The 25,426-nt window shown below is 41.8% G+C and overlaps 1 protein-coding gene across 1 annotated transcript in view; it reads right to left on the reverse strand.

The window, feature by feature from the left end:
- The window catches only part of LOC139182974 (uncharacterized), a 165,494-nt gene that overhangs the window by 138,289 nt on the left and 1,779 nt on the right, over window positions 1–25,426 (reverse strand). The gene's annotated exons all lie outside the window — the stretch shown is intronic.

Consider the following 25,426-nt stretch of genomic DNA (forward strand, 5'->3'; position numbering starts at 1 on the left):
ATGCGGTTTATACACACATCTTTACACTCATGAATTTCACTGGTGTGAGTTAACAAATTGACAAATAGATAATGAATAAAAGAACTACAGAATATATTTCGAACTAAAAGGAGTATTCCATTCAGCACCTCTTGTTATTTTTAAACCGTGTTTTACTACCGTTAAAGTACAGTAAGTGGGCTGGGCTGTTGTTGTGCATCCTTGCATTACATATTGGTTTACAGCACATGGAAGTAGCAATTATTCTCACTGCTGTGAAGTGCTTGTGCTCTGCTCACTCAACGTGTAAACATTTCAAATTACAGTACATTAAGATGTCAATGACAAAAGGGAACATTCTAAAAATAAACTGATTTTTAAGCATTTTATAAAATGACTAACTCTTTCTTTGCCAGGGAGCACATACTCTACAATTTCTTCAGATGCTTCTTAGAAACTCCCGTGAAACAAAGAGACACACCTCTAATTAGTCTTTATTGGTGGGTTAGTTTCAAGAAATAACTCCCTGATTCTTTGGCATTCATTATTGTAGAATTAGACTTGCTTTTCAGACAAGGATAAAACTTGGATAACAAGGATAAACGAATGTATACGTTCTTGATTTTCCTGACAACCTTTTCATTTCCATTTCTGGTTAAAGCCAGACATTGATCTTATATCTTTAAGCAGAAACTTAGTGATTCTCAGTTCTCATTCACAGTATAAAGTAAATGTTCAAAAAACCCCACTTCTGTGTGTCCATAGTGCTACTTTCCCATGGCTTTGCCCCCATGATAGCAAATTTTCTCTGAAGTGCCTGTGTATGAGTAAAACATTTCACTACCATTTTTAGAATCTTCTGAAGCCTAATAGATTTGACAAAACACTCCCTTTTCTGGATGGCTTATGAAAATATCGTTTAAGGCAAACCTGATCCCTGGTGAGCTCAATGTTTTGGATTACCTTACTCAGAGAAGAGCTTTAGGAATTTGTTCTTTCAACAAATATTTATTGAGTGTCTGTGATGGGATGGATACTACAGCTACATCAATGACCAAGACTAAGCGGGTTTTCTGCTTTGCATTTCAGCCTGGAGGGGAGGGGATGGGGAAGAGGCATGTGTAAGGGAAAGCAAACGACTTGTGTTAACTAAGGCCTCTCTGTGCCAGCTCATGTACTGATTACTATCCATGTCTGCTCACGCACAGTTTCCTCACGGAAACTCTATGCAGAACGGATTTTTATAATCATCCACATTTCACCGATGACACCCTGGGACTTAGAGGAATTTCTAACTTGCTCAAGACTGGACAGCTTATTTATAAGCAGCAGAGCTAGGAATGCAACCCCAGCTTCCCCGAATTCAAACTCTTCCACTCAAACACTAGGCCAAAATGACTCTCTATAACCTCAAGGTGATATCTGCCAATAAAAGAAAACAGACTTGTTTTTTCTTACTTGAAAATAAGATGTTTCCTTCATATTTGAGTCGAAGTACTTTCTGTATGCACGTGGCAACCTGACTGGATATCTTTGGGCTTAAGTGTTATTCTGTCTCACTGTTAGCAAGTGGGTTGTCATCTTAAAATAAGCCAACCAGAGAGGCCTCTGGTACACAGATTAGATACATGCATATATATAAAATTATACACACACACAGATTTAGTGTGTGTGCCTAACTGGTGGCCTAGATGGTAAAGAATCTGCCTAAAATGTGGGAGACCCAGGTTCAATCCCTGGGTCGGGAAGATCCCCTGGAGAAGGAAATGGCAACCCACTCCAGTATTCTTACCTGGAGAATCCCGTGGACAGAGCAGCCTGGCGGGCTACTGTTCATAGGGTTGCCAAGAGTCAGACACAACTGAGTGCCTAACTGCTGCTGCTGCTGCTGCTGCTAAGTCGCTTCAGTCGTGTCCAACTCTGTGCAACCCCATAGACAGAAGCCCACCAGGCCCCACCGTCCCTGGGATTCTCCAGGCAAGAACACTGGAGTGGGTTGCCATTTCCTCCTCCAATGCATGAAAGTGAAAAGTGAAAGTGAAGTCGCCCAGTCGTGTCCGATTCTTAGCGACCCCATGGACTGCAGCCTATCAGGCTCCTCCATCCATGGGATTTTTCCAGGCAAGAGTACTGGAGTGGGTTGCCATTGCCTTCTCCTAAGTGAAAAAGTTGGCTTAAAGCTCAACATTCAGAAAACGAAGATCATAGCATCCGGTCCCACCACTTCATGGGAAATAGATGGGGAAACAGTGGAAACAGTGTCAGACTTTATTTTTCTGGGCTCCAAAATCACTGCAGATGGTGACTGCAGCCAGGAAATTACAAGACGCTTAGTCCTTGGAAGGAAAGTTATGACCAATCTAGATAGCATATTCAAAAGCAGAGACATTACTTTGCCAACAAAGGTTCGTCAAGTCAAGGCTATGGTTTTTCCTGTGGTCATGTATGGATGTGAGAGTTGGACTGTGAAGAAGGCTGAGCGCCAAAGAATTGATGCTTTTGAACTGTGGTGTTGGAGAAGACTCTTGAGAGTCCCTTGGACTGCAAGGAGATCCAACCAGTCCATTCTGAAGGAGATCAGCCCTGGGATTTCTTTGGAAGGAATGATGCTAAAGCTGAAACTCTAGTACTTTGGCCACCCCATGCGAAGAGTTGACTCATTGGAAAAGACTCTGATGCTGGGAGGGATTGGGGGCAGGAGGAGAAGGGGACGACAGAGGATGAGATGGCTGGATGGCATCACTGACTCGATGGATGTGAGTTTGAGTGAACTCCAGGAGTTGGTGATGGACAGGGAGGCCTGGCGTGCTGTGATTCATGGGGTCGCAAAGAGTCGGACATGACTGAGCGACGGATCTGATCTGATCTGAAGTGCCTAACACACACATACATAATTATATATATAATGGAAAATGTCAACAGTATGTGTAAACAAAAGGAGAAGTTTTGAAAAGATATGAAAACAAACAAAAAAATCAAATGAAATGCTAGAAGTGAAAAATCTGATGTAAATTACAAAGAATTTATTTCACAGGCTAAAAGGCAACCTGGACACAGTGGAGAAAATAGTCACTGAACTTGAAGACATTTAGGTCACTAGACATCACTCAAATTAAAACACAAATAGAAAAGAGAGATTAAAATAAAAAAAGATTACAACAACTAAGTCCTTTGGAACAATACCAATTATCTAAAACATATAATTGGAGCCCAAGAAAGAGAGATGAGAGAGTAGAATAATTTCTAATAAATTTTCCAAAAAATTTTAAAGACATCAACTCACAGAACCAAGAAACTCAGTAAACTATAAGCAACATAAATACAAAGAAAACACATATATGAATATTATAGTCTAACTACAGTATCTTTAAAGTGCTTAAAGAGAAAAAGTCACCCAAATGATTTTTTAAAGAGAAATACAAAGTAAAGACATTTTTAGATAGAAGATGAGAGAATTTGCTGACAACTGATCTAAACTACAAGAAATAGTAAAATAAATCTTTGGTCTAATTGGAAATGATATCGGATAAAAGCCAGACCAGCAGGAAAGCTTATTATATTTTTAAAATTTTTTCTTACTTTATATATGTATATATAAAATGTATACTTCATAGATAGATAGACACAAATTATAGTAACTTGCAAAAACTGCCAAGAAAATCTTATGGAAAATAGGGTCCCATTTCCAAGGACAAGAAATAGCCACACAGTAAATTTATAGAATGGGCTTCCCTCGTGGTTCAGTGGTTAAAAAATCCGCCTACCAGTGCAGGAGATCTGTGTTCAATCCTGAGTCAAGAAGATCTTCTGGAGAAGGAAATGGCAGCCCACTCCAGTTTGCCTGGAACCTTGTCTGGAAAATTCCATGCATGGAAGAGCCCGGCAGGCTACAGTCCATGAAGTTACAAAAGAGTCAAATGCAACTTAGCGTCTAAACAACAATGACAATTACAGAATGCTTACAGAATGCTAGGAAGAGTGGTATGGAGTCATTACGAATGCAACTTGGGTGTTAGCGGGAGCGCCCTCACCCTAGAATCCTGAATTCCACAAAGGGTTGACTCAAACCCTCCATTTCCATGCCTTACATTCTTCTATTCTCTGCATGTTAGCGTCTGTCTCTTTAGCTCTGCTGTGACAATGACTCAAGCTGGGTCACTGCCCATGCTTCTGTTCCCCTCCCATTCCAAAATTACCTTGTACAAAAGGCCGTATCCAGTAACAGAAATTTTACTCGAGATAGGAGCCTGCATATCCCACTTCAAAAAACTGAAAACTTAGACCATTCCTGCTCTGAAATGCTCCTTGTGTATCGTGCTGCCAAGGTTTTCTCACTGGCTTGCTCACCCAGGTACCACTCAGCCTTCCACCATCACATAAGCTTCTCTCTTTGTCCTGACACCTCTCTCATCCTTTTCTATTTTCTTTTCTGTTCCCTCTCAAGAGCTGAATCAAAATTTTCTCATGTTCTCATGCAGAGAAGCTTAACCACTTTTCTCATTGCTTTGACTCCTGTCCAATCTCACATTCATCCCGGAACAGCTTTGTTGCATAACTGCAGGGGCCTCACTTACTTTGTCGTCCATGTAAATGGGTTTGTGCAGTGCACGGCGGAGCAGCAGTATGTGGCAGCCCGACCTTCACTTTATTAAGGTAGTTTCTTAACCAAAGGCTGTTCTGGTGTCAGCTGTTTCACTAATAATCTCCCACCTACATTACATAAAAGACCTACAAAATTTTTTTAGAAAATTGAACAAGTGGAAAGCTATGCTATACATTGGATGGAAAGTCTAATGTAAAAATGTCCAAGTGTCATGAGCTCTAATTAAGATATCAACAGGTTCTTCCTTTTTTGAAATATGACAATAATGTTTATACCTTGGAATAACTGAACAGGAGAGAATAGCAAAACAATTAATCTTTTGGAAACAATGAGAACAAACATTAGACCCTATAACGATTCACTAACATGTGTAACTGTCATCTGTATAGCCACCAAATTAGCCAGTTTCCCATCTAGATAACTGGTTACTTTTGTGGACATCATAGCTCACTTGGTAAAGAATCTGCCTGCAATGCAGGAGACCCCGGTTCAACGCCTGGGTCAGGAAGTTCCCCTGGAGAAGGGATAGGCTACCCAGTCCAGTATTCTTGGGCTTCCCTTGTGGCTCAGCCGGTAAAGAATCTCGCAATGCGGGGGACCTGGGTTCAATCCCTGGGTTGGGAAGATTCCTCAATCTAGAGAAGGGAAAGTCTACCCACTCCAGTATTCTGGTCTGGAGAATTCCATGGACTGTAGACTACATGGGGTCCCAAAGAGTTGGACACAACTGAGTGACTTTCACTCACTTAACTTTGTGGACATCCAAAGCGTCTCTTTTCCCTTCTTTCAATAATGTCTTCCCCTTCTTCAGCTACCGGTCATCACTGCCCAACTATGTATCCCATATGGTTTTGTGAAGCTGCCAATCATAGGACCCTACTCCCTGGCCTAACGGTGGACACGCAACACAGGCAGGACCAAGCAGAGTATAATATCTTCTTGACCATGATGGTTGGTCCGGGGATAGGTAAGTGAGTCAAGCCACTCGTAATTTTCCCTGGAAATATTCAAAATGAAGCTGAAAAAATATCTTCTCTTTTGGGAACGATAACTGGGATGATACAAGCCCCAAACTGCTGGCAGATGGGTTTTTCTGCCAGTGGAAAATAGCCCATCTGTTATAGCAGAGAATGAAGCCAAGTAGAAGTAAGTAAACATGAGACGGAGTGAACAAGAAAGAAAATCCTGATGGTACTGAGTCCCCGTTTGAATTTTCGAAGCTCCAGAACCTATCTGGTTCCTGAAGGTCTTCTGTCAAATCTCAACATTTTCCTAGTATATTTATAATAATATAGACATAGCTATAGAGATATAACTGTGGGGAATATTTGGCCTTTCTCTGCCCACCTCTCTCCTGGTTACCCCACCCAGTAGAGGAAAGGAAGAGATACCACCCCGATTAGTTAGGACCCCAGACACATTGAGGGTTATGACTTATTATTGGGTGATTTCACTCTTAGTGATGGTGATTATTGTGGGGATGGCATGGTGGTGACAAGAGGGCTCATCTTTGTAATAACAGCACTGCTCCTGGGTGTGCCAAAAGTGCCTGGATGTCCTGAAGTTATCCTAGTTATGATTTTCCTCTGCAGGTGAGGTGGGGCTCAGTGTCTAGGAAAGGAGATGGTAGAGAACTCATAGCTGGTATGGAATAATAGAATCTGAGCAGACAAACTGCACGAGTTATTTTACACAAACTCTAAGGGAGTTTTTACCAAGGGTGGAACTCTCCTTTCCTGGGAACACTGGGACTTCTTATTGGGGGAGAATCTGGGCATTCTATCTTAGCTTTAAGCTGAATTCAATTGCATACTTCTCTGGGTTATCATTGAACTCAGGTGACGTGTGTGTGCTCAGTTGTGCCCAAGTCTTTGTAACCCCAAGGACTGTAGCCCACCAGGCTCCTCTGTCCATGGAATTTTCCAGGCAAGACTATTGGAGTGGGTTGCCATTTCCTACTCTAGGGATCTTCCTGACCCAGAGATCTCTTGCATGCGTCTCCTGCATTGGCAAGCAGATTCTTTCCCACGGCACCATCTGGAAGGCCTGTCTCCTAGGTTATGCAAGGATAAGACCTCCCAAGTATGCCACTCTGTTGACAGCGTGCAAGGTTCCCATTCTAAGTCTTCCTGGCTTTCTGCCAGCCTCGCATGCATGTCACCTGATCTTCCTCCCCTCTCCCTAGGGAGCTTATGCCACTCTCTTGCGAGTCTTTCTTCTGTCTTGGATATTTATTCATTGATTTATCTACTTATTCAAACCTATATTTAATAAGTACCTACTATGTGTCAATTATTGTTCCAGTTCTTCCCAGGTGCTTTTAGGTTGGTAGGAAGACAGACATGGAAACACTTCAATACATAATTGTTAAACCCAGCCCCATTTAGCAAGGCCATGATCTGGCTGGCCTAGCAACCTTGTTTCAGTACCTTAGTGTTTCTTATCTTTTCTTTCCCGTGCTATTTACCAAGTTCCCTCCCAGGGGTGTCATCAGTTCAGTTTAGTCGCTCAGTTGTGTCCGACTCTTTGCGACCCCGTGAACTGCAGCACGCCAGGCCTCCCTGTCCATCACCAACTCCTGGAGTCCACCTAAACCCATGTCCATTGAGTCAGTGATGCCATCCAACCATCTCATCCTCTGTCGTCCCCTTCTCCTCCTGCCTTCAATCTTTCCCAGCATCAGGGTCTTTTCCAATGAGTCAGCTCTTTACATCAGGTGGCCAAAGTACTGGAGTCTCAGCTTCAACATCAGTCCTTCCAATGAACACCCAGGACTGATCTCCTTTAGGATGGACTGGCTGGATCTCCTTGCAGTCCAAGGGACTCTCAAGAGTCTTCTCCAACACCACAGTTCAAAACCATCAATTCTTCGGTGCTCAGCCTTCTTTATAGTCCAACTCTCACCTCCATACATGACTACTGGAAAAACCATAGCCTTGACTAGACAGACCTTTGTTGGCAAAGTAATGTCTCTGCTTTTTAATATGCTATCTAGGTTGGTCATAACTTTCCTTCCAAGGAGTAAGCGTCTTTTAATTTCATGGCTGCAATCACCATCTGCAGTGATTTTGGAGCCCCCCAAAATAAAGTCAGCCACTGTTTTCACTGTTTCCCCATCTATTTTCCATGAAGTGATGGGACCAGATGCCATGATCTTCATTTTCTGAATGTTGAGGTTGAAGCCAACTTTTTCACTCTCCACTTTCACTTTCATCAAGAGGCTCTTTAGTTCTTCTTCGCTTTCTGACACAAGGGTGGTGTCATCTGCATATCTGAGGTTATTGATATTTCTCCCTGCAATCTTGATTCCAGCTTGTGCTTCTTCCAGCCCAGCATTTCTCATGATGTACTCTGCATATAAGTTAAATAAGCAGGGTGACAATATACATCCTTGACATACTCCTTTCCTGATTTGGGACCAGTCTGTTGTTCCATGTCCAGTTCTAACTGTTGCTTCCTGACCTGCATACAGGTTGCTCAAGAGGCAGGTCAGGTGGTCTGGTATTTCCATGTCTTTCAGAATTTTCCACAGTTTATTGTGATCCACACAGTCAAAGGCTTTGGCATAGTCAATAAAGGGGTGTCATGGGGATACTTAATTCAGTCTTCTAGTCAGAGGCAAATTCTAGTAACTCAAACACTTCTCGTATCTCTGCTTACAAAGCAAAGGAAGAACAACTGTCCCCAGCTATAACATAGTGCCTTCCTCTACAGACACACCAGAACACCAGAACCCCGGCCATAATTCCAGAGAACCTGGCTTTCTCTAGGGCAAGGATAGGAAGTTGGGAGAATTCGGCAATGCTGATCTTGTGTTCACTCTGGTTTTAGAAAAGGCAGAGAAACCAGAGATTAAATTGGCAACATCTGCTGGATCATCGAATAGCAAGAGAGTTCCAGAAAAACATCTATTTCTGCTTTATTGACTATGTCAAAGCCTTTGACTGTGTGGATCACAATAAACTGTGGAAAATTCTGAAAGACATGGGAATACCAGACCATCTGACCTCCCTCTTGAGAAATCTGTATGCAGGTCAAGAAGCAACAGTTAGACCTGGACATGGAACAACAGACTGGTTCCAAATAGGAAGAGGAGTACATCAAGGCTGTATATTGTCACCCTGCTTATTTAACTTATATGCAGAGTACATCATGAGAAATGCTGGGCTGGAAGAAGCACAAGCTGGAATCAAGATTGCCAGGAGAAATATCAATAACCTCAGATATGCAGATGACACCACCCTTGTGTCAGAAAGCTAAGAAGAACTAAAGAGCCTCTTGATGAAAGTGAAAGGGGAGAGTGAAAAAGTTGGCTTAAAGCTCAACATTCAGAAAACTAAGATCATGGCATTCAGTACCATCACTTCATGGCAAATAGATGCGGAAACAGAGGAAACAGTGGCTGACTTTATCTTGGGGGGCTCCAAAAGCACGCAGATGGTGATTACAGCCATGAAATTAAAAGATGCTTACTCTTTGGAAGGAAAGTTATGACCAACCTAGATAGCACATTCAAAAGCAGAGACATTACTTTGCCTACAAAGGTCCATCTAGTCGGGGCTATGATTTTTCCAGCAGTCATGTACGGAGGTGAGAGTTGGACTATAAAGAAGGCTGAGCACCGAAGAATTGATGGTTTTGAACTGTGGTGTTGGAGAAGACTCTTGAGAGTCCCTTGGACTGCAAGGAGATCCAACCAGTCCATCCTAAAGGTTGGGTGTTCATTGGAAGGACTGACGTTGAAGCTGAAACTCCAATACTTTGGCCACCTGGTGCAAAGAGCTGACTCATTGGAAAAGACCCTGATGCTGGGAAAGATTGAAGGCAGGAGGAGAAGGGGACGACAGAGGATGAGATGGTTGGATGGCATCACTGACTCAATGGACCTGAGTTTGAGTAAACTCCAGGAGCTGGTGATGGACAGGGAGGCCTTAAATGTTGTGGTCCATGGGGTCGCAAAGAGTCGGACACGACTGAGTGACTGAACTGAATTGAACTGATCTTGCAAAATAATTTTTACTGCCCTATCAGAGATAGCAATAGCAGGGCAATAGGAAGACATGTGACCTTGAAGATAAACGACACCAGTGACTTCACTGCTGGTTGTTGAAAGTATAATTCCATGCGTAAAGTTGCTCTCATAAAATTGAATTCAGCAGTTCATTTATATTAGTACTATTAAATCTTTGGGTTTCCCTGGTGGCTTGGTGGTAGAGAATCCTCCTGCCAATGTAGGAGACATCAGATTAACCCCTGGGTCAGGAAGGTCCCCTGGAGAAGGAAATGGTAACCCATTCCAGTATTATTGCCTGGGAAATCCCATGGACAGAGTAGTTTGGCGGGCTACAGTCTACAGGGTAGCAAAAGAGTAAGACATGACTTAGCAACAAAACACATATAATCTATGTAGATTAAAAAATGCCTAATCTTTAAATTTAAGTTTCATACACTTTTATTTATTTACTTTCCTCTCATACTTAAATTGATTATCATCCTAAAATATCACATGCTCTGACAGTGGCAAAGAGGCATGATTTAATTAGTGTTTAATTTTATAGCACAGTTTAATTGTATTTTCACAGTTTAATCCATTCTTTTATGGATTTTGCAGTAATGAAAAATTGTGGCCGAATTTAAATATATATATTTTATTGTAAAAGTAATATATGCTTGTTGTACAAACAGAAAAAGTCGAGAAATAAAAAGAAATCATCCTATTCTTTGTTCTCCAGTCCCACTTCCCGGAAGTTACACTGTTTGATATGTGTTGTTCCAGGTGTTTAAGCATGTACAGTTGTTCCCCACAAATGAGCTTATGCCTGTACACACACACTCTTATACTTAGCTTTTTCCTAACAATCTGTCCATGTCACACACATATTTCATAGTATGGATGCACTGTAATGCATTTAACTAATAATGTTTATCTACTGAAATACAATTAAAATACAATTTCACTATTACAACCACTGCTACAAGTAACTCTGTAATATATATTCTTGCATACTTATGTATCTATAAGGCTGCTGCTACTGCTAAGTCGCTTCAGTTGTGTCCAACTCTGTGTGACCCCATAGATGGCAGCCCACCAGGCTCCCCCGTCCCTGGGATTCTTCAGGCAAGAACACTGGAGTGGGTTGCCATCTCCTTCTCCAATGCATGAAAGTGAAAAGTGAAAGTGAAGTCGCTCAGTAAGTGTCCGACTCTTCACGACCCCATGGACTGCATCCTACCAGGCTCCTCGGTACCTGGGATTTTCCAGAAGAGAATTCCTGGGTTTATGTAAAAGAAAGTTGAGGGATTAACCATTTTCAAGCATCAGTGAGTTCAGGGCTTACTCTAGAAGGCTATTGGAGAAGGAAATGGCAACTCACTCCAGTATTCTTGCCTGGGAAATCCCATGGACAGAGGAACCTGGTGAGCGACAGTCCATGGGGTTGCAAAGAGTGAGACACGAATAAGCAGCTGTTGCTGCTGCTGCTGCTGCTAAGTTGCTTCAGTCGTGTCCGACTCTATGCGACCCCATAGACAGCAGCCCACCAGGCTCCCCTGTCCCTGGGGTTCTCCAGGCAAGAACACTGGAGTGGGTTGCCATTTCCTTCTCCAATGCAGGAAAGTGAAAAGTGAAATTGAAGTTGCTCAGTCGTGTCCGACTCCTAGCGACCCCGTGGACTGCAGCCTACCAGTCTCCTCTGTCCATGGGATTTTCCAGGCAAGAGTACTGGAGTGGGGTGCCATTGCCTTCTCCAGAATAAGCAGCTAAGCAACAACAACTAGAGGGCTATGCCTTAGCCTCCAATTCTCGGCTGCTGTTCTCTGCTTAGGTTCCTCCTCAGGTGGGCTCTCCCTGAGTATAAAGTAGAAGAGATGACGGCAGCAGTATTGGGCTTTACTAGAAAGCTCCTAACAGAGGCCAGGTGACTTCCTAATACTGAGAATATAAAGATGTTTACGATATCATCCCTATTCTTTTATTTCATTCAATAAAAATTTATTATTAAGGTCATTTCCAGAGAATTCACCTTTATCCCCTTTACTTAAACTAATTCATTTTCTTGGAGGATTTTTGTTCTCTACTACATAGAACCATTACAGTACATTCCAGAATATATTTAACTTTTTATGTTTTCACAGAGGCATATTTCCCAGTTTATTTCATTTGCACTTGCCCAAGAATGCATGTTTTCAAGCTGGATTTAGAAAAGGCAGAGGAACCAGAGGTCAAATTGCCAACATCTGTTGGATCATCGAAAAAGAAGAGTTCCAGAAAAACATCTACTTCTGCTTTATGCCAAAGCCTTTGACTGTCTGGATCACAACAAACTGTGGAAAATTCTGAAAGATATGGGAATACCAGACCACCTGACCTGCCTCTTGAGAAATCTGTATGCAGGTCAAGAAGCAACAGTTAGACTTGGACATGGAACAACAGACTGGTTCCAAATAGGAAAAGGAGTACGTCAAGGCTGTATATTGTCACCCTGCTATTTAACTTATATGCAGAGTATACATCATGAGAAATGCTGGGCTGGAGGAAGCATAAGCTGGAATCAAGATTGCCAGGAGAAATATCAATAACCTCAGATATGCAGATGACACCACCCTTATGGCAGAAAGTGAAAAGGAACTAAAAAGCCTCTTGATGAAAGTGAAAGAGGAGAGTGAAAAAGTTGGCTTAAACCTCAACATTCAGAAAACTAAGATCATGGCATCTGCTCCCATCACTTCATGGAAAATAGATGGGGAAACAGTGGAAACAGTGTCAGACTTTATTTTTTGGGGCTCCAAATCACTGGGGTGATTGCAGCCAGGAAATTAAAAGCCACTTACTCCTTGGAAGGAAAGTTATGACCAATCTAGATAGCATATTCAAAAGCAGAGACATTACTTTGCCAACAAAGGTTCGTCTAGTCAAGGCTATGGTTTTTCCTGTGGTCATGTATGGATGTGAGAGTTGGACTGTGAAGAAGGCTGAGCGCCGAAGAATTGATGCTTTTGAACTGTGGTGCTGGAGAAGACTCTTGAGAGTCCCTTGGACTGCAAGGAGATCCAATCGGTCCATTCTAAAGGAGACCAGCCCTGGGATTTCTTTGGAAGGAATGATGCTAAAGCTGAAACTCCAATACTTTGGCCAACATATGTGAAGAGTTGACTCATTGGAAAAGACTCTGATGCTGGGAGGGATTGAGGGCAGGAGGAAAAGGGGACGACAGAGGATGAGATGGCTGGATGGCATCACCGACTCGATGGACATGAGTTTAAGTAAACTTCGGGAGTTGGTGATGGACAGGGAGGCCTGGCGTGCTGCGATTCATGGGGTCGCAAAGAGTCAGACACGACCAAGTGACTGAACTGAACTGAACTGAATCCTAATTGGCTGTTAATTCAATGTGCATTTTTTTCATATTTAAATACTTTTACTTTTTTAGAGCAATTTTAGGTTCACAGCAAAATGAAGGAGAAGGTACAGAGATTTCCCGTAAATCTCCTGTGCTCATACATTATAGCTTCCCTCAATACCACCATCCCTCTTTAGGGTGGTGTACTTCTTACAACTGATGAACCTACATTGACATACATCACCACCCAAAGTCCACAGTTTACATTGCAGTTCATTCTTGGTAGTGTAGTCTATGGGTTTGGACAAATGTTAATGACATGTATGCACTGTGATAGTATCAGAGAGTATTTTCAATGCCGTAAAAATTCTCGGTGCTTTGCCTGTATTTTTCTCACCTGTAGCCATCTCCCAACCCTGAACAACCACTGATCTTCTTATTGTCTCCATAGTTTTGCCTTTTTTAGAATGTCATATAGTTAGAATCTTATAATATGTAGCCTTTTAAAATTAGCTTCTTTCACTTAGTAATATGCATGTAAGTTTCCTTAATGTCTTTTAATGGCTTGTTAGCTCTTTTTAGCACTGAATAGTATTCCATTGTCTGTATGTATATAAGTTTTCCATTTCCTACTGCAGGACATTTTGGTTGCTTCTAAGTTTTGGCAATTATGAATAGTTTCTGTAAACATCCATATGAAGGCTTTTATGCGTAGACATAAATTTTCAACTCCTTTGGATAACTACCAGCAAGCATGATTGCTGGATCTTATGGTAATGGCATGATTCATATTGGAAAAAACTGCCAAACTATTTTCCAAAGTGACTGTACCATTTTGTATTCCCACCAGCAAGGTATGAGAGTGCCTACTCCTCCACATCACCGCTGGCATTAGGTGATGTCAGTGTTCACTATTTTGACCATTCTAATAAGTATGTAGTGAAATCTCATTGTTGTTTTAATTTGCATTTCCCTAATGACATATGAGGCAATGGCACCCCACTCCAGTACTCTTGCTGGAAAATCCCATGGACAGAGGAGCCTGGTAGGCTGCAGTCCATGGGGTCACGAAGTGTTGGACACGACTGAGCAACTTCACTTTCACTTTTCACTTTCATGCATTGGAGAAGGAAATGGCAACCCACTCCAGTGTTCTTGCCTGGAGAATCCCAGGAACAGGGGAGCCTGGTGGGCTGCCGTCTCTGGGGTCGCACAGAGTTGGACACGACTGAAGTGTCTTAGCAGCAGCAGCAGCAATGACATATGATGTGGAGCAGCTTTTCATAAGTATATTTGTCATCTGTATATCTTCTTGGGTAATGTGTCTATTCAGATCTGTGGCCTATTTTTAAATCATGTTATTTGTTTTCTTGTTGAATGTTAAGAGTTCTTTGTTTAATTTGGGTAATAGTCTTTTAACAGATGTGTCTGTTGCAAATATTTTTTCCTAGTCTGATGCTGGTATTCTCATGTTTATGACATTACTTTTCACAGAGCAGAAGTTTTTTAATTTTATTAAGTTTGGTTTATCCATTATTTCTTTAATGTATCATCGTTTGGTGATGTATTTAAAAAGTCATCACCATAAGAAAGGTCATCTAAGTTTTCTCTGTGCTATCTTCTAGAAGTTTTTATAGTTTCCATTTAGATCTGTCATCCATTTTCAGTTAAATTTTGTGAAGACGATAAGGTCTATGTCTAGATTCACTATTATTTTTGTGCACATGGATGTCCAGTTGTTCCAGTACCATTTGTTGAAAACAGTATTTTTGCTCTGTCATAATGCCTTTGCTCATTTGTCAGATAAATCGACTATATACTTCTGGCTCTGTTTCTGGGCTTTCTGTTTTGTTCCATTGATCTACTGGTCTAGCCTTTCACCAATAACATTGTCTTGATGACTATAGCTTTATAGTTAGTCTTAAATTGGGTAGTGTCATTCTTGACCTTTGTACTATTCTTTCAATGTTGTATTGACTATTTTATCTTTTGTCTCTCCATATATACTTCAGAATCATTTTGTCAACATCCACAAAATAACTGATGCTGAAGCTGAAGCTCCAATACTTTTTTCACCTGATGCAGTAAGTTGATTCATTGGAAAAGATCCTGATGCTGGGAAAGATTGAAGGCAGGAGGAAAGGGGGGTGACAGAGGCCAAGATGGTTGGATGGCATCACTGACTCAACGGACATGAGTTTGAGCAAAGTCTGGGAGATAGTGAAGTCCAAGGAAGCCTGGAGTGTTGCAGTCCATGGGGTGACAAAGAGTCGGATGCAACTTAGCGACTGAATATCAACGCAAATAACTTGCTGGGATTTCAATTGGGATTGCATTGGATTTATATATCAATTTGGGAAAAACAATATTGAGTCTTCCTACCTATGAGCATGAAATCTCTCTCCATTTATTTAGTTCTTTAATTTTGTTCTTCAGAGGGTTGCCGTTTTCCTAACATAGGACTTGCACATATTTGTTGTGTTTATGCCTTGTTATTTCATGCTTGTAAACTGCACTGTGTTTTGAATTTCAAATTCTACTTGTTTCACTGCAGGTATCAGATCAGATCAGATCAGTCACTCAGTCGTGTCCGACTCTTTGCGACCCCATGAATCGCAGCACGCCAGCCTTCCCTGTCCATCACCAACTCCTGGAGTTCACTCAGACTCACGTCCATTGAGTCAGTGATGCCATCCAGCCATCTCATCCTCTGTCGTCCCCTTCTCCTCTTGCCCCCAATCCCTCCCAGCATCAGGGTCTTTTCCAATGAATCAACTCTTCGCATGAGGTGGCCAAAGTGCTGGAGTTTCAGCTTTAGCATCATTCCTTCCAAAGAAATCCCAGGGCTGATCTCCTTCAGAACGTACTGGTTGGATCTCCTTGCAGTCCAAGGGACTCTCAAGAGTCTTCTCCAACACCACAATTCAAAAGCATCAATTCTTCGGCACTCAGCCTTCTTCACAGTCCAACTCTCACATCCATACATGACCACAGGAAAAACCATAGCCTTGACTAGACGAACTTTTGTTGGCAAAGTAATGTCTCTGCTTTTGAATATGCTATCTAGGTTGGTCATAACTTTCCTTCCAAGGAGTAAGCGTTTTTTAATTTCATGGCTGCAGTCACCATCTGCAGTGATTTTGGAGCCCAGAAAAATAAAGTCTGACACTGGAAGGCAACTGATTTATGTGTATTAATCTTGTGTCCTGCAATCTTGTTATAATCTGTTATTAGCTCCAGGGGGTTTCTTTTTGTAAAATCTCTGACAATCATGCCATCTGCAAACAAAGACAGTTTAATTTCTTCCTTCCCAAGCTGTACACATTTTAGTCCATTTTCTTGTTCTATGGAATTAGCCAGTATCTCCAATATAGTGTTTCAAAGGAGCAATAAGAGGGAATATCTTTCCCTTATTTCTGATTTTAGTGTGAAAGCTTCTAGTTTCTCACCACTAAGTATGATGTTAGCTATATCATACATTTTTTTAGTTTTTAAAATCAAGTTGAGGAAGTTCTCCCTATATTGCTAATTTACTGAGAGTTTTTATGATGAATGGGTATTGGATTTTGTCAAGTGCCTCTTCTTCATTTATTGATATGATCTTATTTCTCTTTTTTAGCCTTTTGATGTGATGGATTATGTTAATTGATTTCCATTGAATCACCTGAGTGGCTGGGATAATTCCAATTTGGTTGTAGGCCATACTTCTTTTTATATATTGTTGGATTCAATTTGCTAGTATTTTGTTTAGAATTTTGGCATTAGCATTCATGAGAGAAATTGCTCTGAATCCTTCTGTTCTTGTGTTAATAACATCTTTGTCTTATCCTGATATTAGAGGAATGCTAGTGAATTAGCACTAGAATGAATTAGGAAGTATTCTTTCTGCTTCTGTCCTCTAAAAAAGATTGTAGAGAATCAGTGTAATTTTCTCCTTAAATGTTAGGTCAAGGTACACTTTTAAAGTACAGTTTGAAACCCTAAAGACTCCACCAGAAAATTACTAGAGCTAATCAATGAATATAGTAAAGTTGCAGGATATAAAATCAATACACAGAAATCCTTTGCATTCCTATACACTAACAATGAGAAAATAGGAAGAGAAATTAAGGAAACAATTCCATTCACCATTGCAATGAAAAGAATAAAATACTTAGGAATATATCTACCTAAAGAAATGACCTATATATAGAAAAATATAAAACACTGGTGAAAGAAATCAAAGAGGACACAAATAGACGGAGAAATATACCACGTTCATGGATCAGAAGAATCAATATAGTGAAAATGAGTATACTACCCAAAGCAATCTATAGATTCAGTGCAATCCTTATCAAGCTGCCAATGGTATTTTTCAGAGAACTAGAACAAATAATTTCACAATTTGTATGGAAATAGAAAAAACCTCAAATAGCCAAAGCAATCTTGAGAAAGAAGAATGGAACTGGAGGAATCAACCTGCCTGACTTTAGGCTCTACTACAAAGACACAGTCATCAAGACAGTATGGTACTGGCACAAAGACAGAAATATAGATCAGTGGAACAAAATAGAAAGCCCAGAGATAAATCCACACACCTATGAACACCTTATCTTTGACAAAGGAGGCAAGAATATACAATGGAGAAAGGACAATCTCTTTAACAAGTGGTGCTGGGAAAACTGGTCAACCATTTGTAAAAGAATGAAACTAGAACACTTTCTAACACCATACACAAAAATAAACTCAAAATGGATTAAAGATCAAAACGTAAGACTAGAAACTATAAAACTCCTAGAGGAAAACATAGGCAAAACACTCTCCAACATAAACCACGGCAGGATCCTTTATGACCTACCTCCCAAAATATTGGAAATAAAAGCGAAAATAAACAAATGGGACCTAATTAAAATTAAAAGCTTCTGCACAACAAAGGAAACTATAAGCAAGGTGAAAAGACAGCCTTCAGAATGGGAGAAAAGAATAGCAAATGAAGCAATGGACAAAGAATTAATCTCAAAAATATACAAGCAACTCCTACAGCTCAACTCCAGAAAAATAAGTGACCCAGTCAAAAAGTGGGCCAAAGAACTAAACAGACATTTCTCCAAAGAAGACATACAGATGGCTAACAAACACATGAAAAGATGCTCAACATCACTCATTATCAGATAAATGCAAATCAAAACCACAATGAGGTACCATTTCACACTAGTCAGAATGACTGCTATCCAAAAGTCTACAAGCAATAAATGCTGGAGAGGGTGTGGAGAAAAGGGAACTCTCTTACACTGTTGGTGGGAATGCAAACTAGTACAGCCACTATGGAGAACAGTGTGGAGATTCCTTAAAAAACTGGAAATAGAACTGCCACATGACCCAGCAATCCCACTGCTGGGCATACAAACCGAGGAAACTAGAATTGAAAGAGACACGTGTACCCCAATGTTCATCGCAGCACTGTTTTATAATACCCAGGACCTGGAAGCAACCTAGATTTCCATCAGCAGACAAATGGATAAGAAAACTGTGGTACGTATACACAATGTGATATTACTCAGCCATTAAAAAGAATACATTTGAATCAGTTCTAATGAGGTGGATGAAACTGGCGCCTATTATCCAGAGTGAAGTAAGCCAGAATGAAAAACACCAATACAGTATACTAACACATACATATGGAATTTAGAAAGATAGTAATGATAACCTTGTATGTGAGACAGCAAAAGAGACACATATGTATGAACAGTCTTTTGGACTCTGTGGGAGGGTAAGGGGGGGATGATGTGGGAGAATGGCATTGAAACATGTAAATTATCACATGTGAAATGAATTACCAGTCCAGGTTCGATGCATAAGACAGGGTGCTCTCGGCTGGTGCACTGGGATGATCCAGAAGGATGGGATGGGGAGGGAGGTGGGAGGGGGGTTCAGGATGGGGAACACATGTACACCAATGGCGGATTCATGTCAATGTATGGCAAAACCAATACAATATTGTAAAGTTAAAAAAAAAAAAGTACAGTTTGCATTTGGAAATTATGTGGTAGCTTATGGTAAAACAGCTTGAATCCTAAGCATTGTGTCTGGAATTATCACAGTGGGGAAAGGAAATGTTGGATCACATAGAAACCCACCCTTGCTTTGTTTCAGAGCACTCCTTTGATGATTCTATTGATAAAACATTTACTGAAAACCTACTACATGACAGCAAGCATTGCTCTGGGTGCTTGATAATTAATTAGTTAATTACACACGAACATTTATACACATATATACATATACGTCGGAGAAGGCAATGGCAACCCACTCCAGTGTTCTTGCCTGGAGAATCCCAGGAACGGGGGAGCCTGGTGGGCTGCCGTCTATGGGGTCGCACAGAGTTGTACACCACTGAAGAGACTTAGCAGCAGCAGCAGCAGCATACATATATGTGAATAAATAAGTATCCATTTGTTTAAAATTAAAATTCTTTGTTTTGACATAATTTCAGATCTTACCAGATTTGCTGTGGTAAGTGAATACAGAATTGCTGCTGCTGCTGCTGCCGCTGCTAAGTCGCTTCAGTGGTGTACGACTCTGTGCGACCCCATAGACGGCAGCCCACCAGGCTCCCCCGTTTCTGGGATTCTCCAGGCAAGAACACTGGAGTGGGTTGCCATTGCCTTCTCCAATGCATGAAAGTGAAAAGTGAAAGTGAAGTTGCTCAGTTTTGTCTGACCCTCAGCGACCCCATGGACTGCAGCCTTCCAGGCTTTTCCATCCATGGGATTTTCCAGGCAAGAGTCCTGGAGTGGGGTGCCATTGCGTTCTCCGACAGAATTGCTATATATCCTTTACCCAGATTCTTCAAACATTAACATTTTATTATTTTCTCTTTGAGACTTTGTCATAACGTTCCATTATACTTAAATACTTCAGCATAAATTGCCTAAAAACAAGAGCATTCTTTCATATAATCATAAGGCAATGATTAAAATCAGGAAGGTGGATTGATACAAAAGTACTGTCTACTATACAGATCGTATTCAAATTTTGCCAGTTGTTCCAATAGCAACATACGTTGTCTGCTATAGCAACATAAGATTCTGGGTCATATATTGCATTCAATTTTTATTTAACTCAGACTAATTTCGCACTCTTCCTTTGTCCTTCATGACAGTGACATTTTTAAGGAGTACAGGCCATATATTGTAGAATGTCCCTCACTTTGGGTTTGTCAGATGTTTCTGCTTCATGATTAGATTCAGGATATGACTTTTGGTAGGAATATCACAGAAGTGACATTGGCTTCTTCTCAGTGCATCATTTCAGGAGACACATAATACCAATTTATCCCATGTTCCTATTTTTAAAGTACTTAGCATCTAGGACTTGTGACAGCACACAGAGAAATAATTCTGGTATAGTCTGATCATCACAATAAGTCAGATGTACATGTATGTAGACATATTCATTCATTCTTCATATTTTCTTGGCTTACCATTTTGCTCCAGCCATTTATGCTGGAGCCAACTATGGTTGGCCATGGTCTGTGTCAACTGCCTGGGACATCTCTTGCTACTGCTGTAGAAATTCTGTGCCACCGCCACCTGGGATGCCTCCAGAAGCCCACCCAGCTGTTTCAGCACAGGTACAGACTGCGAGGTGGAAGGAGTTGACACTGAACGGTAGAGCCAGAGAATCAACCATCAACTCCTCCATGTCAGACACTGCTGACAATTCTGAGGGACAATTTACACAGCTCTCCAAAGGCTCTCATCAGGACAAAGCTCCAGGTACCCAGAGTGATGACCAGCTCAAAACCTATGCTCGTAGACAACAGAAAGACTTGGAGGCTGGGGGGTGGGGTGGGGGAAGGAGAGGGTTGGACGCACTGAGAGAGTGGCACTTACATATATACAGTACCATGTGCAAAATCACAGGTAGAAAGTCAAGCACTTGTTTATGAACTAAGGATGGCCCTTGAACAGTGTGAAGACAATGGCAGTTATAAGACCTGTAGATTGACTTATTTTTGTTAAGGACTCATGAAGACTTTCTTCCCAGGCGGCACAGTGGTAAAGAATCTGCCTGCCAGTGCAAGAGACTCAAGAGTCATGGGTTTGATCCCTGGGTTGGGAAGGTCCCCTGGAGAAGGAAATGGCAACCAGCTCCAGTATTCCTGCCTGGAAAATTCCATGGACAGAGGAGCCAAGCGGGCTACGTGAGCACACATGCATGGCAGGGCATGAAGACTTAAAGAAAGGATAGACCCATGTTACCAGCACTTAACTCCAGGCAGACTATGAAAATCAGAAAGCCTCTAAGGCAGTACTTAAAGGGATGCTTATTTTTTGTATCCACAAAGCAAACTGTGTTGATAATCAGATCCAGGACTGAGCTGGAAGGTCACAGAGCTACACAGAAGACTGAATATACTGTCTTGACAAGTCTTCTATGCTAAAGGCAGGGCCCTAGAAGGGGAAAAAGCAGAATCCTGACACTTCCAACAGTAGCATTTAGGTGAACAAGCCTGAGAAATTGTCAAAATGTCTTGTGAAGTCTGTGTTGGTACAAGTAGCTTCCTCTGCTTTGCTTAAGAATAGCCTCCCTTTTCTGGAGACCTTACAGTAAACCTGTATGAAGTACCAGACACAGAAACAAAGATCTGTAAGACCTGGTTAATATTTATTTACCTGAAGGAACGGAGGAGTGAATCCTCAAAGTGCCAGACCAGGGAAGGCAAAGAAGGACAGCAGAAAACTCACTGAGGTTGAAAACCATCTGGACGTGGAAGGACGTTTCATGACGTGGCAGGACACATGAGCTAAGTAATATATTGCTAGGATGGCTCCTTAGACCTTGGATAGGGTGAAGACGTACAGGAAATGAAGCACAGACTCTAGAAGTGCCTTGACTGCCTTGAGGAAGGTGTCCGAAGGCTCAGAGAGGTTAGAATGTAAGAAAAATTTATAATATTATACCTAAGAACACACCATCTGACCATGTTCTCTGTAAGAGCCTGGTGGGTGCACCCATCTCCAAGGCAGTAAGAAAGTCGGTGATGAGGGTACCATTGACATCTCCAAGAAGCCCAGTGGCAGTTATCCATTACAGGTGACAGAGAAGAGATGCTGCTATGGGACTGGGTTCCTTAACATTATTTGGATTGATAGGAATCCAAAACAGTGGAGGCCAGATGGTAGCACTTAACCTACAGAAGGAAAGTGGACATAATTGTGATAATGGGCTGCAAGGCCAGAATGACAACCAGAATATTTTCATCCACAGAGCTCAGTAATAATGACTAATAGACCCTGCTGCTGCTGCTGCTGCTAAGTCGCTGCAGTCGTGTCTGACTCTGTGCAACCCCACAGACGGCAGCCCACCAGGCTCCGCTGTCCCTGGGATTCTCCAGGCAAGAACACTGGAGTGGGTTGCCATTTCCTTCTCCAATGCATGAAAGTGAAAAGTGAAAGTGAAGTCGCTAAGTCGTGTCCGACTCTTAGCGACCCCATGGACTGCAGCCTACCAGGTTCCTCCATCCATGGGATTTTCCAGGCAAGAGTACTGGAGTGGGTTGCCATTGCCTTCTCTGTAATAGACCATAGTGAGTCTCAAAGCAAGTTAAATGAACATCCACTAGGGTGTTACTTGATCTGTATGTGTAGTCACAAAAAAAGTCAACAGCTGGTTAACATTTCCTACTGTTGGGGATCTTCCCAGCCCAGGAATGGAACCTGTGTCTCCTGCATTGGCAGGCAGATTCTCTACTGCTGAGCTGCCAAGGAAGCCCATATACTTACTGAGAATTATTTTAATTTTATTTTAACCCAGGATAAACTAGATGACTTCTCAAAGTTCTTTAAAGGTTAAAGTTATTAGTCAAGAACTAGAGTCATCATTTATCATAATCAGGATTTTTCTTTTTTTTCCAACCTGGGCTCCATAGACTATGCTGAGAAAGTCCTGAACTCTCTAATATTTATGCAAAATTGTGTGTATGTATGTTTGGAAATCTGTAGTTCCCACTGTCTTCTCATAATTGACTAATCTAATGGCAAGTATCCCAAAAGTTGAATTTGAGATCAATCTCAGGGGATGAAATTAGGAAAAAAGTCTTGCAATGAATGAGGTAACCAATCGTAGAAAGAACCCAAACTCACCACTAAGGGGTGGAGGTGTCAGGGAACTCTCAGGTTCAGAAATCTGAGAATAGTCTCCAGAACAGCAGTTCCCAATCTTTTTGGTGCCAGGGTCCAGTTTCGTGGAAGACAATTTTTGTACCGACCAGGGTCAGGGGGATGATTCAAACACATGACATTTATTGTGCCCTTTAACTTCTATTATTACATCAGCTCCACCTCAGATCATCAGGCATTAGATTAGAGACTGGGGACCCCTGCTCTAGTACCTAATTATATTAGTGGATTAAAAGCTGAGTGAGGATGGAGGAAAACTTTCAGCTGTGGGGGATTTTTGAAATGTCCAGATGGTCAGTTAAAACTGCACTACAGATTTTCTCCCTTAATACCTGTTTAAAAAAAAAAAAAAGGTCTAGAAAATTCACCAATTTAGCAATCAAAAAATGAAAGTGACATATCCTAAAGTTAAAAAGAAAGAAATAAAAAAAAGACAGGGACACAAAGGAGCATAATACTCTAAAACAAAGCAGAGAAGAATGAGTGAGGTTACTTCTTAACTGTGCCCTTTCATCCACCTACCTAACTCAAGCTACACTGATAAAGACAGCAAATATCTGAGATTCACACTAATTGGCAGAGAAACCAACCTAGTTTGGTTTCGTGTTTCATTTTGTGACTGTTGTACATTACTAGAAATAGCTGCAAGAAAGTCTGGTGAGGTAGAGAAAATGAACCATGGAGCTGAGGTTTACAGTGAAAGTGAAAGTTCTGGGACTTTAAGATGGGGGGACAATCTGAAGTCTCAGGGCATTTCCTTATGGGAAAGAGATCAGAGATATGAGCTAGAATAAACTTTCAGCAAAGATAACATAACCCAGGTTTTCTCATGCAGGCTGTATCTGCCTCAACAGGGCTTTTGTCTCCACCACCATTTCCTCAAGGAAAGGAAAAGTAAACAGAAGAAGAAATACTCTGTCCTCAAACAGAAACTAAGAGTAGAAATGAAACTGGACTCAGATATGTAGGGAAGAACGTAAACACGACAGAAACAGGATTCAAACCCAGGTGGTCTGACTAGCCTGGGAAATCTGGATAGAAGAACGTTTCCTAAGCAGTATAAATCAGCTGAACCAACTTTAGTTGGTTCTTAGGTATAAATAAGTCAATGAGAGAGGAGCCCCTGGTTGCTGATCTAATATCTTGCAAGCGTGCATGCATGTGTACTAAGTTTCTTCAGTTGTGTCTGACTCTTTAGTGACCGTATGGACTGGAGCCCGCCAGGCTCCTCTGTCCATGGGATTCTCCAGGCAAGAATACTGGAGTGGGTTGCCATGCCCTCCTCCAGGGCATCTTTGCTACCCAGGGATCAAACCTGCCTCTCCTGCAGCTCCTGCACTGCAGGCAGGTTCTTTACCGCTGAGCCACCCTGGCAGCCTGATCTGATACCGTAGGGGACGTAAACTAATCAGGATACATCTGTGCAGTGATGGGACAGGAGCTTGGGGAAGAGGTCAGGGGCAGCACTGCCATGGACCATTATGAAAGCAGCCCGGTCACAGTCTAGGCCTGTAAGTTACCACGCATCCAGACTGTCCTAGTGAAAGTCCTCGTGTGTGTGTGTGTGTGTGTGTGTGTGTGTGTGTGTGTGTGTGTGTGTGTTAGTTGTTCAGTTGCGTCCGATGTTTTGGGACCCCATGGACTGTAGCTCACCAGGCTCCTCTGTCCATGGAATTCCCCAGGCAAGAATACTGGAGTGGGTTGTCATTTCCTTCTCCAAGGGATCTCCCAGATCCAGGGATCAAACTCACATCTCCTGTGTTGCAGGCAGATTCTTTACCATCTGAGCCACCAGGGAAGCCCTCATGTAAGTTTTCTCTCTTAATATCCTCCTGAACAGGAAACCTGGCAGAGGTCCAGCATAGTGAATGAGAGCACTGAGCTAACTGGGACCTGGGACTCTCGATCAGACTGCTTGCATTTGTACCTGGACAAAAGTCTCGAGCAGCAGAATACAGAGAAACCATAAGGGACTAAAATTAACTACGCGTGCAGCTAGGGCAATTGTCAAAAATAAGACACAAACAGGCCATAAACCAACTGCCATTTTGGTGGTGTGGGGAGCAGAGTATTTCGTATCACCCTTACACACAGTACCACCAAGGGGGTGAGCAGACCACCTAAATCCCCTGTCCCCCAGCCCATCCCACCAATCAGCCCAACACTTATTCCATTTAAGAAACCAGCCTGACCTCCTGGGAGAGCAAGCAAGGGCACTTGTTACTTGAATTCACTTCCTCCTGATGTGGGTCCCAATAAAGCTTTGCCTGAAGCCTGGCCTCTTATCAATTTCTATTGATTAAAGGGTCCAAGGACTCTGGTCAGTAACCGCACCTCATCCC

The sequence above is a fragment of the Bos indicus genome, chromosome 5 (assembly GCF_029378745.1).
Source record: "Bos indicus isolate NIAB-ARS_2022 breed Sahiwal x Tharparkar chromosome 5, NIAB-ARS_B.indTharparkar_mat_pri_1.0, whole genome shotgun sequence".
In the NCBI taxonomy this organism is placed as follows: Eukaryota; Metazoa; Chordata; class Mammalia; order Artiodactyla; family Bovidae; genus Bos; species Bos indicus.